This window comes from Somniosus microcephalus, chromosome 7 (genome assembly GCF_052327205.1).
Source record: "Somniosus microcephalus isolate GS21.2 chromosome 7, FLI_Smic_1.0, whole genome shotgun sequence".
Lineage (NCBI taxonomy): Eukaryota > Metazoa > Chordata > Chondrichthyes > Squaliformes > Somniosidae > Somniosus > Somniosus microcephalus.
This window is the reverse complement of record NC_140993.1, coordinates 64,180,502-64,195,855: the sequence shown is the minus strand read 5'-3', so window position 1 is coordinate 64,195,855 and position 15,354 is coordinate 64,180,502. Positions and strand designations below refer to the sequence as shown.

At 50.6% G+C, this 15,354-nt stretch overlaps 1 pseudogene; it reads left to right on the top strand.

Annotated features, from left to right (window-relative positions):
* Positions 1–9,112, top strand: part of LOC147114667 (chymotrypsin-like elastase family member 2A) — a 55,062-nt pseudogene extending 45,950 nt beyond the window's left edge.
* The last annotated feature ends 6,242 nt before the right edge of the window (positions 9,113–15,354 follow it).

The window sequence follows — 15,354 nt, the reverse complement described above, 5'->3', positions numbered from 1 at the left end:
AGCTCCTTGCTTCCAGAGTCTGTATCACTTTTCTGTTCGTCTGCACTACTCTCCGTCACCTTATGTACCTTCTTGTACTTCTCCTGTGGGGATTTCTTGCTGCTGGTTTTCTTTTCCGACCTGCAGTCTCTTGCTATGTGTCCTACTTTTCCACACTGTCTGCACACTTGGTCCTTGAACCAGCAATCCTTATGGTCGTGTGTTGTTCTGCCGCAGCGATAGCACTTCACTGTTCCGTATGACATTTCATTTGTGCCATATTCTTGCGGTCTCCGTTGTATCTCTGCCGCGCCCCGTGCTGCTGCTTCGTGTGATACTGCCATGCTGAAAGCCTTGTCCAGCGTAAGATCCTTTTCTGATAGAAGCCGTTTCTGGGTTCCTTCACTTTGAAGCCCACACACAAACTAGTCCCGTTTCAAACTGGCAGTGTTTCGATAGCTTGCGCAGTTCCGTTAAAAACTCAGCATTACTTTCATCTTTATGCTGGTTCCTTTTGTGAAACTTAAATCTTTCCCCTATCAGCAGCGGTGTGGGGTCTAAGTGGTCCTGTAGGATTGACACTATGTTTTCAAAATCCTTTTCCACTGGCTTCTCTGGGGTTACTAGGTTTCGCAGTAAGCCATACGTTTTTGCACCCATTGAATTCAACAACACCAGCGCTTTCCTGTCATCTGGCACTTCATTCGCCTTGCAGTACACTTCTATGCGTTCGACATATGTCGTCCAATCTTCGACTTCATTGTCGAACGCTGTGACACTGCCACTCTTTGGCATCCCTGGGTGTGGTTAGACTGGCTCAAAATGGCGTCTCCTGCGCTCTCCCTTCTTCTCCGCTGCAGCTCAAAATGGCGTCTCCCGCGCTTTCCTTTCTTCCCCGTTGATGCTGCTCGGCCCTTGAACACCGGCTGCGCTCTGCGCGTTTTCCTGTGCGCCTCTCTCTCTCGTTGTCGCTGCTCGGCCCTTGAACACCGGCTACGCTCTGCTCTCTCTCGTTGACGCTGCTCGGTCGTGAACACCGGCTGCGCCCTGTGCACTCTACCCTCTCTCTTCTCCCGTCGATGCCGCTTGGTCCTGAACACCAACTGCGCCCTGTGCGCTCTACCCTCTCTCTTCACCCGTCGACGCTGCTCGGACTTTTTCTGTGCCGTCGGTCGGCTCTAGCCGCCGCTGTCCGGGAAGGGTCTGCGCCGTACCTGTTGCCAGCCCGTTTCCCACCCTGAACTCTTCTGGATGAACTTCCTGGAAACCTTTTAATGCTCTGATGACATAGTCACTGTGGAAATGAACAATAGAGGCTCAGGGAGATTCCATGTTTGTTTCCCAGGCTGACTTGTGTTAGCAAGTAGGGATGCTGCAATTGGCTTCAGCATCAGCTGACATGCTGGTGTACTCTAAACCATGGCACAACACAGTAACCTCAACTCCATTTTCCTGCCTTTGCTCCATATCCCTTGACACCCTTACCTAACAAAAATCTATCTCTCCAGTTGTCCCGACAACCACAGCATTTTGGGGGAAAGAGTTCCAAATTTCTACTACCCTTTGTGTGTAAAAGTGCTTCCTGATTTCACTCCTGAATGGCCCAGCACTAATTTTAAGATTCTGGACTCACGTACCAGAGGACATAGTTTCTCCATATCTACCCTGTCAAATCCTTTTAACACTTTAATGAATTCAACTAGTCCATATTTTATACTCACATGAATGGATCCATGTTTGTGATCTGGCCCTTTAACATTATTATTGTTGGAGCTTCTTTCTGGGTTCAGTTGCTGCTTCAGTTGATGTAAACCTACTTGCTCTAGATGACCAAGCTAACGATCTTGGTGTTGGGTTTGATTAATTATTTTGATGCTTGTTTTGCTGCAAGCTTGCCTCCCAATTGCAGACCATAAAAAATGTGCAACTTGAGCGTACTGGGACTATTATGCTGGCGAGAAAATGGTGTGTGCTGGTGGTGACGGCTATTTGGCTGGATGTCAGGTAAAGTCATTTATTTTTGAACACTGCTGTATTTTTTAAAATTGTAAGACGACTCTGTCCTATTTCCTCTTTTTTGACACACTGCACTCAGAAGAAAAACATTAAACTTCACTAGAGCTTGGATGAAGAAGGCCCTTCAGCTTGTTTGGTTTAATCCTTTCACCCGATAGCCAGTAATTAATCCATTACATTTCATTGTTGTTTGATAATCTTAATTCATTGCATTCCAATTGCTTCCACCACTGCCAGTGATGGGCTCATAACCACCAATGTAGGCCTGTAACCACCAGTGACAGGCCCGTAACTCAGTGATGGGTCTGTAATGTAGTAATGGGCTGTTACCAACAATGACAGGCCTGTAACCACTGGCGACAGGTCTATAACCACCATTGACGGGGGCACAAGAAAATGAGTGTAAAACCCAATGACAGGCCCGTAACGACCAGTACTAGGCCTGTAACTCAATGATGGGTCTGTAATGCAGTGACGGGCCTGCAACTATCAATGACAATTTGTAACCCAGTGACAAGCCTGTAACCACTAGTGAGAGATCTATAATCACCAGTGACTGAGGAAGAGACACAAGAAAATGGGCCCTTAACCCCACTCAGTAGCATCTGCCTGAGGAATCGATGCCTTATCACAGAAATTCATAGAATCAGAGAAATTTCAATCGAGACGGTGGCCATTCGTCCCACCATTCCTGTGTCAGTACAAACTCTACACTGGAGCTATCCACTCTAAGCCAATTTCCTTACTCTCTCCCTGTAACCATGATGATTCCTCTTCCTATCCTTCACATTATGAAGTCTCCATCTCTTCCTGGCAGGTTCAGACCCACTGAGTAGATGTTCAGGTGATATTAAAATGTTACAGAGCAGAGCCTGCTGTTGCAGGGAATGATACTTATGTTGAGATACCACGGCAAACATGGGAGTCGAGACCAGAGTTAGTAAAACACAACTGCTTTAATCAACCTCATGGCAAAGAGGAACTGGAAAAGCCCGCGCATCCACTTAAATACTCCCCAGACAGGAAGTGCTCCCGGCAGCCTGTCCCTGCAGGAAACAAGTTGCTGGAGGAAAGGGCCCCCGGCTGGGGGCGTCTGCTTAAATTGTCCGTGCCACCGTGAGCGGATTATGTCCAGTGGTGGTGTGTCGCCACAGAGCTCCCCGCAGAATCCGCTTAGGAGGAGTGGACGAGTTGTGACGGTGGTCTGATGGTTCTGCCGGAGCGGCTCTGAGTGGTCGCCGGTCTAGTTAGTGGGGCCGGGCGGTTCGCCGCCGGCTGTGCTGGCTTGCTGGCAGGACGGCCTCTAGTTGGAGGCCGGGCCACGGGGACCTATTCCCCTGGTTCTGTGTGTGCTTGTTTGAGCCGGTCGATGGAGACTGTGTCGACCCTGTCGCCGAGTCGCAGCTTGAAGACCTTGTCCCCGGTTTGTAGTACCTCGTACGGTCCGTCGTACGGGGGTCGCAGGGGCCCGCGGTGTGCGTCGTGTCGCACGAAGACGAAGCGCGCCTGCTGTAAATTTGGCGGGACGTGAGGTGCGAGTTCGCCGTGTCGGTTGACCGGAAGTGGGGCGAACTGCTGAGCGGAAGAGAAAGAGTTGAGCCGCTGCTGTTCGGCCGACCAAGGCGTGGTGGCCTCTGGAAGGAATTCGCCTGGGATGCGCAGCGGTTGTCCGTAGACTAACTCCGCTGCCGAGGACTGGAGGTCTTCCTTGACCGCGGTGCGTAGGCCTAGTAGCACCCACGGTAGGCGGTCAGTCCAGGTACTGTCCTGCAGACCGGCGCGGAGTGAGGCCTTGAGTGACCTGTGGAAGCGTTCACACAGCCCATTGGCCTGCGGGTGGTACGCCGTGGTTTGGTGGAGCGTCACCCCGAGGTTGCGTGCTGTGGCCGTCCAGAGTTCGGAGGTGAACTGGGCGCCTCTGTCGGAGGTTATGTCGGCTGGTACGCCGAACCTTGCGACCCAGGTGTTAACGAATGCCCTGGCGATGTCGGCTGTAGTGGTGGAGGGCAGCGGCACTGCCTCAGGCCAGCGTGTGTAGCTGTCGACCATCGTGAGGAGATAAGTTTGGCCTTGCGATCGCGGCAGAGGACCGACGATGTCGATGTGTACGTGGTCGAAGCGGCGGCTGGGTACCTCGAAGTCTCCCAGGGGTGCTTTTGTGTGTAGCTGTACCTTAGCCCGTTGGCAGGCGAGGCAGGAGGTGGCCCAAGTCCGAACATCTTTGCTGAGGCCGCGCCAGACGAAACGCTGGGAGAGGAGTTTGACGGATGCGCGGGCACCCGGATGGGAGAGCGCGTGTAGCGCGTCGAAGATGCGGTGGCGCCAGGTTGCAGGGACGACCGGCCTGGGTTGGCCGAGTGAGACGTCGCAAGTGACTGCCGTGGCTTCGGGCCCGTGCGCGACCTTGGCTAGGCGTAGCCCTGGCAGGCTGGTAGCCGCCGAGAGGAGGTCTGGGTCCATGAGCTGGGCCGCTGCTAGTTGCGCGTAGTCGACCGCGAGGTGATTCGCGCAGATGGCGGGACGGGAAAGGCAGTCGGCGACAACATTGTCTCTACCGGAGACATGCTGGATGTCCGTAGCAAACTCGGACACGGCCGCAAGCTGGCGTTGCTGCCTAGCGGACCAGGGTTCGGTGTGCTTGGCCATCGCGTATGTGAGCGGCTTGTGGTCCACGTACGCGGTGAAGGGGCGGCCTTCCAGGAGGAACCTGAAATGGCGGACCGACAGGTGGAGCGCGAGAAGCTCGTGGTCGAAAGTAGAGTATTTGACCTCCGGGGGGGCGCAGTTGGCGGCTGTAGAAGGCAAGTGGCTGCCACGCGCCATTGACCCACTGCTCGAACACGGCTCCGACCGCATGGTCGGAGGCGTCGGTAGTGAGCGCGACCCGGGCGTCGGCCCTCGGGTGCGCGAGCAGGGTGGCGTCGGCGAGCGTGTTTTTGGTGGCGTCAAAGGCGGCTGACGTGTCAGTGGTCCAGGCTACATCCATCTTGCCGGATTTACCTCGGAGGGAGTCGTATAGGGGCTTCATGAGGGCTGCAGCTCTGGGGATGAAGCTGTTGTAGAAGTTCACCATCCCGAGGAACTCCTGGAGGCCCTTGATGGTTTTGGGGCGGGGGAATTGCTGGACGGCCTGCACCTTGTTGGGCAGGGGAATGGCCCCAGCAGGGGTGATGTGGTGACCGAGAAAATCAATCTCGGTTAGGCCGAACTGGCACTTCGCCGGGCTGAGGATGAGCCCGTGTTGGGCTAGGCGCCCGAACAGGATGCGAAGGTGTTCGAGGTGTTCCTGTTTGGAGGAGCTGGCCACGAGAATGTCGTCTAGATAGACGAATAGGAAGTTCAGGTCCCGGAGGACTGAGTCCATAAGGCGCTGGAAAGCCTGGGCTGCATTCTTGAGGCCGAAGGGCATCCTCAGGAACTCGAACAGGCCGAATGGGGTGATGACGGCCGTTTTGGGGATGTCCGCGGGGTGTACGGGGACTTGGTGGTAACCGCGCACCAGGTCGATCTTGGAAAAGACGGTTCGTCCGGCCAGTCGGGCCGAGAAGTCCTGGATGTGTGGCACCGGGTATCGGTTGGGGGTGGTGGCGTCGTTGAGGCGGCGGTAGTCCCCGCAAGGGCGCCAGCCTCCGCCGGGCTTGGGGGCGATGTGGAGGGGCGAGGCCCAAGGGCTGCTGGAGCGGCGGATGATGCCGAGTTGTTCCATGGTGGTGAACTCGGCCCGCACGATTTCCAGCTTGGCCGGGTTGAGTCTGCGGGCGTGGGCAGAAACCGGGGGGCCGGTGGTGGGGATATAGCGCTCCACACCGTGTTTGGCGGCTTTGGCCTAAAAGGTCGGGTTAGTGAGGGCGGGAAACTCGGCTAGAAGTGCCGAGTAGTCGTCCGTGGCTCTGGTGAGGCAGTAGGTCGTCAGGCCGACCGAACGGGCCGGGGTGAATGCGCCGGGGATGGGGGCCATAGTGTTGATGTCGATGAGGCGGTGCCTCAGAATGTCGACAAGGAGGCCGTGGGCGCGTAGGAAGTCAGCGCCGATGAGTGGGCAGAGGACCCTGGCTGTGAGGAACTCCCAGCGGTAGCGGCGGCCTGCGAGGTCGAGCGTGACCATGCGGGTACCATATGTGCGGATGTCAGAGCCATTGGCTGTGGCCAGCGTGATACCCCATGCGCCGCGTTGGATTTCGAGGGCGGAGGCGGGGGTGATGCTGTGCTGGGCCCCTGTGTCGCACAGAAATCGGCGGTTGGTTCTGTCGTCGGTGACGTACAGTAGAGGCCCCTTTTGCCCCGCGGCCATCGCGGGGGCCGGTGTGGGGGGGGGGTTGAAAGTGCACGGTGGCGTGCAGCGTTGGGCCCTAGTGCCAAAACGGGTGTGGTAGTAACAGTGACCCAGAGTGGTAGGGCGGTCGGGCCTAGTGGGCCGGGAAGACCGCGTGGTCGTTGCCGTGAGGTCAGGCGCGATGTCGCGAGCGGACTGCGCAGAGAGCAGCCAGTTGGCCTTTTCGGCTATCTCATTCAGGTCCGTGGAGCCAGACTCCACAATGAGCGGGCGGATGCTGGCGGGGAGCTGCCGAATGAAAAGCGTGCGAAAGAGGGCGCCGGTGTTTTTGTCGTCCGAGAGAGACAGCATGTGGGAAAGTAGATCCGACGGTGAAGCGTCACCAAGGCTGGGGAGGTCGAGGAGTTGGCAGTTGCGCTGGTAAGAGGACGTTTGAAATTTTTTAAGGAGCGCAGCCTTCAGATGTTCGTACTTGCCTTCCACTGGTGGATCTTGCAGCGCTGCCCAAACCTTGGGGACTGTGGCATAGGAGATGAGGTGGTCGTACTTTGTGGCGTCGACTGTAATGTGTTTCAGCCGGAATCTGGACTCAGCTTGAACAAACCAGGCTTCGGCCAGGTTCTCCCAAAAGTCCGGTAGTTTAACCGTGACTGCGTTTGTATCCGCCATGCTAGCTTAGGATTCATCCTGAGCGTCGGGGTCACCAGTGTTGAGATACCGCGGCAAACGTGGGAGTCGAGACCAGAGTTAGTAAAACACAACTGCTTTAATCAACCTCATGGCAAAGAGGAACTGGAAAAGCCCGTGCATCCACTTAAATACTCCCCAGACAGGAAGGGCTCCCGGCAGTCTGTCCCTGCGGGAAACAAGTTGCTGGAGGAAAGGGCCCCCGGCTGGGGGCGTCTGCTTAAACTGTCCGTGCCGCCGTGAGCGGATTATGTCCAGTGGTGGCGTGTCGCCACACTTACATATTAAACTGGCGACAGTGCTGTTGCAAATGTTCTCACTGCACCTATCGTGTTGGTTTCAGGGAGATTCTGGTGGGCCTCTGAACTGTAACGTTGATGGTGTTTGGCAAGTGTATGGCATTGTTAGCAATATGCAACACGTACCACAAGCCCACTGTTTTTACATAGGTCTCATCCTTCATTGACTGGATTAACCAGGTATGTTTCCTTGTATCTTCATGTTAATATCTCAAATGGTATAGAAGAGTGAATAATCTTGTCTCTCATGGTAGGTCTGTGGCTATGGTACTGGTCTAGCAACCTAGAAGTTGTGAGTTGAATTTGAATTCAATAAATCTGGTAATTTGTGCAATGGCAGACCGTTTTATATCATTTCATGATGTTTGGGCTCTTTTCAACAATGATATGTGAATTCAGTCCCAGCAAGTGCAAAGGGTAGACTGGGAGATTAATTGCTATATTTTTGGCAAGCAGAAATGTTGCAATAACTGCAGTACTGTGGCTTGTCAGCAGAGGGAGTGCTGGGGCTGCTATTTCTTAAACCACCATCTCAAGGGTGGTCCATCTGCCATTTGGCTTGGCACATAAGGAAGAATAAGCTATAGTCGGACCCACCAGCCTGGATAGTTAATAAGAAATAAAAACAGAAATGCTTTAAAGGCACAGAAAATCATTTGGGGTGTAAAGCGGGCTGCAGGTTCGCTATCACCCGTTTTACACTACAGCCGATAACTAGTTTCACCCCTTTTTCTTCAATTTACAGTCTTTTAAAAGACAATCCTGACATTAACTAACCATGACCTGATTTACCTCATTTTCTCTCCAACTGTGTCCATCCTTGGTGATGTCCCATACTGTGGATCGTGACCCTTCATCCAGGTTTCATGATTTCAAAAATTGAATCCCTTCTGCTCTCCTGATTATAATCACTCAACCATTGGTGGCCGTGTCTTCTGTTGCCTAGGCCCAAAGCTCTGGAATTCCCTGCCTAAACCTGTCCGCCTCACTACCTCTCTTTCCTCCTTTAAGATGCTCTTTAAAACTCTTTGACCAAGCTTTTGGTCACCTGCCCTAATTTCTCCTTATGTGGTTCGGTGTCAATTTTTTTATCTTATAATACTCCTGTGAAGTGCCTTGGGACGTTTTACTACGTTAAAGGCGCTATATAAATACAAGCTGTTGTTGTTGTTGTTGTATGGCAACTAAAATACTTAAGGGTTTCCAATTTTAGCTTCAAATTTATATTGCTTTTGTGCTCTTACAATTCCGCCTGAGTTCAGTTCCAGTTGTTTATGTTTTATTTGTTCCTGGGATGTGGGCATTGCTGGCAAGGCCACCATTTATTGGCCATTCTTGAACCGCTACAGTCTGTGTGGTGAAGGTACTCCCATACAGCTGTTAGGGAGGGAGTTCCAGGATTTTGACCCAGCGACGATGAAGGATCGGCGATATACTTCCAAGTCAGGATGGTGTGTAACTTGGAGGGGAACTTGGAGGCGATGGTGTTGCCATATGCCTGCTGCCCTTGTCCTTCTAGGTGGTTGAGGTCGCGGGTTTGGGAGGTGCTGCCGAAGAAGCCTTGACGAGTTGTTGCAGTGCATCTTGTAGATGGTACACACTGTAGTCACTTGAATTACCTTATCAACTCATGACTTCATTTCAGGGGAACAAATAGGCCTTTTCCTAAAAATTATTTTGTTCTTACCTAAACTAGTTGGTTGGGTAACTGCCTTGCAGCTCACTCCTAGCCATTTGCCATTGCACATTTTTGTTTTATAGGTGGCACCTTAATGGTTCTCAGAGCAACATTCCAAGTCCTAATGTAATGTTTTTTCTTCCTTTTCAGACTATTGAAAAGCACGGTGGTCCCAACTAAACTAACCATTGGTGATTGTTGCCGCCTGACTAATTTTAGTAAAATTAATAAACCATTCTTTGGTCCCTCATTACTAAGAAACATAGTAAACGTGGCTGGTCTGATCACTTAGTGTGAAGGTTGTTCTACATTGGTTGGGACCACCCTGTGTGAGACTGGGGTGAATTCAGGTTTAAAACAGCACAGAATCTATCACCATTGCATTGTTAGGGAGTTAGACAATTTCTGTTCCCTATAATGGCCCAGAAATTCGGGTCGGGGGCTTCCCGCGGGTGTAAGCACTTACCTTGCGCGCCGGCCGTTGTGCTGTGGGCCCCCGTGGAATTCCGATCCTGGGCCTGCTCCAGCTGCCGGCACGCAGTGCTTGCGTATCCCAAGGGCGCAGTTAGTTCGATGTGTCCCCTGGGATCATGTGGGCCACGGGGAGTCAATCGGAGCAGGGAATGCTCCATTCATAAGTTTTGACAGCTCTTCCTGTCAAACTTAGAAATACTATGGGCCCCAAAACATCACTAAATCTTCAAATACATTTTTTTTTAAATCACATTTTTAAAATAAATTCTAAACTATAAATTACATGAAATAACTATTTTAAACAATAATTTAAATTTTTGAAAAAAATAATTTTATTTTCTAACGGGGCTAAAAATAAACTTACCTTTCTTTAAAGTATTTAAAAATAATAAACCTGCGGATAAAATGTTTTAATTTTAATTAATTCACCACTTACCTTGTAAAAAGCAGGCCTTACGCCTGCTTTTTATATGTGTAACTTCTGCAGACTTACTGTTCTGCCTTATAATTGCAGGAGTTTCGTTTTGTTGCCGCCAGTAGGTGGCAGTAAATGGAAATGGCCAGTAGGGTCACTCAACAGGAAGTAGTATAGTGATAGCAAACAAAGAGGTCACACCAGCATGGAGCGTGCTGCAAGTTAATCCGCTGTAATCTTACATTGTTACGCCTTCGAAAGCATTGCCTGTGAGTTGAATGGTTTCATTACATATTTTAGTTATATCTCATGTATGTAACAAGGTGCATTTCTTTCTTTTTTCTTTCTCAGTTTTACTCCAACCCAATGCAACTGATTTGTATTGTTTCATTGACCTCATGCAAGTGTGGCATTATTAAACACCGGAGCTTGGACGCTGCATCCTGACTCCCATGTCGTTATTGAAAGGAGTTTGGCTGGCTGTCTAACTGCGTACAGGCACATACACGTAGGGAGGACAGTACAGTAAAAAGGCAAGTCATCAGCTGGCGCAACAAGCAACATTCGCAGTGCAGCACGGTGCAATCATGGACGGCAAGATCTTCCAAGACGAGCAGAGATCTGTTACCAGCTCAAGAAATACACGCTCATCTAGATCATCAACAGCCAGTGTAGCAGCAGCTAGAGCCTGGGCTAAAGCTAAAGCGGCACAGGCTCGCGTGACCTTTGCTAAACAGGAACTGGCTGTGAAGAAAGAGAAGGTCCGACTACAAGCAGAGGCTGCTACATTGGAGAAAGAGAAGGTCCGACTACAAGCAGAGGCTGCTACATTGGACGCCACGCTGGAAGAACTACACATCGAGAAAGAAGCAGCTGCCGCTACTGCTGAGGCGGAGATATGGGAAGCGGCACTAGAAGCAGAGGTGGGAGAGCACCGCAGCATTGCTTGTCCTGCATCACCTCAAAGCACTGAGAGGCAGACAAGCGACTATGTCCAGGAGCAGGCTAGGACACGCACAGACATCTCCTCCTTCCCAAACTTTGAACCATTGCACGAGAACACGGAATCGCCATCACCAGCCCAACATGAGGTCACTCAGGTGGATCATTCACGCTACACTGATGACGACCCCTTCCTTGTTATTGACGACTGGTCACACGAAGGAGCGTTTGCAGCGCTCCCGAAGAAACCTGTGCCTCAATCCGCCGCTCCCAACCACTTGGAAGGTACTTATGCCAAAATTCCACACATCAAAAAAGAACCCTTTTCAAAGGTTAGAACAGGTCACCCGGCATGGCAGTCTCCCATCCAATCGCAGCCCTTCCGATGCGATCATACTCTGGCAACCCATGCACAGACTCCTAATATGACAGGCATTGCCCAATATTTGGCACGTAGAGAACTTGTAAGGACAGGTCTCACAAAATTTGACGACAAGCCAGTAAGTTTTAGAGCATGGCAGTCATCCTTCCTTAATGCCACTGGCGGCTTGAGCCTGAGTGCTAGTGAGGAGTTGGATTTATTGTCATCATGGCTGGGCAAAGAATCATCAGAGCATGCCCGTAGGATCCGGTTTGTGTACACAAATGACCCAAGCACAGCCCTTAGAATGGTCTGGGCAAGACTCAGGGAGTGTTACTGCGCTCCTGAGGTGATAGAGAAAGCCCTCTTCAGTAAGCTGGAAAACTTTCCTAAAATAGGTAACAGAGACTACCTTAAGCTTAGAGAACTCGGAGACCTTTTAATGGAGTTACTGGCAGCCAAAACAGACGGATACTTACCTGGGCTCTCCTATTTAGATACTGCTCGCGGCATCAACCCAATAGTGGAGAAGTTGCCCCACCCTCTCCAAGAAAAATGGATCAACGTAGGCTCAAAATTCAAAGAAGACAACCACATGTGGTTTCCCCCATTTTCCTTCTTTGTGAACTTTATCTGCAGAGAGGCCAGAATTAGAAATGATCCAAGCTTTGCCCTGTCCAGCTACTGTAGTGGACCCTCAAAGTATGAGAAGCCCATGTCAAAGTACGTAGGCACAAGAATGCCTATATCTGTGCATAAGATGGATGTCACTATCAGCATAGATGCAGAAAAGAATGAAGACGATCCCGGAAAACACTGCCCCATTCATCATAAGCCTCATCCGCTCGCAAAATGTAGAGGCTTCAGAAACAAGACCATAGATGAACGCAGAGCCTACCTCAAAGATAATAATGGGATATGTTTTAGGTGTTGCGCCTCCGTTTCCCACACTGCAAGAGACTGTAGGATAGCGTTGAGATGCGGGGAGTGTGAGAGTGACCGCCACAGCACAGCTATGCACCCAGGTCCTACCCCCACAACGGAAAAGCCAACCATCAAAGACTCTGAGCCCGGAGACGAGAGAAAGGGAACCCTTACCACTGCACCAACGGTGAGCTCCATATGCACTGAGGTGTGTGGCCAAGGCCTCACAGGACGATCGTGTTCCAAAATATGCCTTGTAAGAGTCTACCCACAAGGACAGCGCGACCGCTCAGTTAACATGTACGCAATACTCGATGACCAAAGTAACTGGTCACTCGCACGGTCAGACTTTTTTGACATATTTGGCATCGAGAGTAGCCCAGTCCCTTACTCACTGAGAACCTGTGCCGGACTCTTGGAGATGGCAGGAAGGAAAGCAGATGGGTTCTGTGCCGAGGCAGTGAGTGAAGGGGTGAACATAGACTTACCGCCACTGATAGAGTGCAATGAAATCCCGAACAACCGATCGGAGATACCAACGCCTGAGACAGCACTTCACCATGCCCACCTAAAGCCCATAGCATCACGCGTCCCAGCATTGGGTCCAAAGGCCCAGATTCTCCTCCTGCTCGGGAGAGATGTGGTGAGAGTGCATAAGGTGAGAGCGCAAGTTAATGGACCACACGATGCCCCCTTTGCCCAAAGACTCGACTTAGGCTGGGTGCTCGTGGGAGAAGTGTGCCTAGGCCAAGCTCACAAGCCCAACGTAAGCACCTTTAAGACCAACGTGCTAGAAAGCGGACGACCCTCTTTCCTCACTCCCTGCCCAAGTCACATCCACCTGAAAGAGAGAGCGAGCTACGGCGGGTAGCAACAAGGTGATTTCTCTCACACAGCATGGAGGTGCTCGGCTGACACCAGAGCTGTCGACAAACTGGGGCACACCGTGTTTGAAAATACAAAAGATGACAACAAAGGTGCTCTCTCCTTCGAAGACGGAGTTTTCATGAATATTATGGAGAAAGAATTTCACAAAGATGAGGCGAACAGCTGGGTTGCGCCTCTCCCCTTCAAGGTACCCCGGCTTCTTCTGCCTAATAATCGCGATCAGGCACTGTCACGCCTCGCATCACTGCGGCGCACATTAGATAGAAAGCCTGAAATGAAGGAACAGTTCATTGCCTTCATGGAAAAGGCTTTCGAGAGTAACCATGCTGAATTAGCACCTCCACTCAAAGAAGGAGAAGAAACATAGAAACATAGAAACATAGAAGATAGGAGCAGGAGTAGGCCATTCGGCCCTTCGAGCTGCTCCGCCATTCAATGAGATCATGGCTGATCATCCAAATTCAGTACCCTGTCCCTGCCTTCTCCCCATATCCCTTGATCCCTTTAGCCTCAAGAAATATATCCAACTCTTTCTTGAATATATTTAATGAACTGGCCTCCACCACCCTCTGTGGCAGAGAATTCCACAGGTTCACCACTCTCTGGGTGAAGAAATTCCTCCTCATTTCAGTCGTAAATGGCTTACCCCTTATCCTTAGACTATGACCCCTGGTTCTGGACTCCCCGGCCATCAGAAACATCCTTTCTGCATCTAGTCTGTCCAGACCTGACAGAATTTTATAGGTTTCGATGAGATCCCCTCTCAATCTTCTAAACTCCAGTGAGTATAAGCCCAATTGACACAATCTCTCCTCGTACGTCATTCCTGCCATCCCAGGTATCAGCCTGGTGAATCTTCGCTGCACTCCCTCCATGGCAAGAACGTCCTTCCTCAGGTAAGGTGACCAAAACTGCACACAATACTCAAGGTGCGGTCTCACCAAGGCCCTGTAGAACTGCAGCAAGACATCCTTGTTCTTGTACTCGAACCCTCTTGCTACGAAGGCCAACATACCATTTGCCTTCTTAACCGCCTGCTGCACCTGCATGCTTACCTTCAGCGACTGGTGCACAAGAACACCCAGGTCTCTTTGCACTTCCCCTTCTCCCAATCTATTGCCATTCAAATAATAATCTGCCTTCCTGTTTTTGCCACCAAAGTGGATAACCTCACATTTATCCACATTATAGTGCATTTGCCATGTTTCTGCCCAATCACCCAACCTGTCCAAATCGTACTGGAGTTTCATGACATCCTCCTCACAGCATACCCTCCCACCCAGCTTTGTGTCGTCTGCAAATTTGGAGATATTACATCCAATTCCCTCGTCCAGATCATTAATATATATTGTGAACAGCTGGGGTCCTAGGACCGATCCTTGCGGTACCCCACTAGTCACTGCCTGCCACTCGGAAAACGACCCATTTATTCCAACTCTTTGCTTTCTGTCCGCCAACCAGTTCTCTATCCACGTCAATACCTTGCCCCCAATCCCATGTGCCTTAATTTTGCACGCTAACCTCTTATGCGGGACCTTATCGAAAGCCTGCTGAAAGTCCAAATACACCACATCCACTGGTTCTCCCTTATCTATTTTACCAGTTACATCCTCAAAAAATTCCAGTAGATTAGTCAAGCATGATTTACCTTTTGTAAATCCATGTTGACTTTGTCCGATCCTGTCACTGCTTTCCAAGTGCTCTGCTATTACATCTTTTATAATGGACTCTAGCATTTTCCCCGCTACCGATGTCAGGCTTACCGGTCTATAATTCCCCGCTTTTTCTCTGCCACCTTTTTTGAATAGTGGGGTAACATTAGCTACCCTCCAATCCATGGGTACTGTTCCAGAGTCTATCGAGTTCTGGAAGATGACCAGCAATGCATCTACTATTTCTAGGGCCACTTCCTTAAGTACCCTGGGATGTAGATTATCAGGCCCTGGGGATTTATCGGCCTTTAGTCCCATCAATTTTCCTAACACCATTTCCCTACAAATACTGATTTCTTTCAGTTCCACCCTTTCATCAGACCCTATGTTCCGCGGTATTTCTGGGAGGTTATTTGTGTCCTCCTTTGTGAAGACACAACCAAAATATGTATTTAGTTGGTCTGCCATTTCTTTGCTCCCCATTATAAATTCCCCCGATTCTGACTGCAAGGGACCTACGCTTGACTTCACCAATCTTTTTCTCTTTACATATCTATAAAAGCTTTTACAGTCAGTTTTTATGTTTCCTGCAAGCTTACTCTCATATTCTATTTTCCCTTTCTTAATTAATTAAAGAGTGCTGGTATCTCCCGATTTTTGGAGTTTATCACCCCCAGAAACCTAGTCAAATAGGAGTAGTTTTCGACTCCAGCGCTCAGCACTGTGGCATCTCACTCAACAACGTTCTGCTCACAGGTCCAGACCT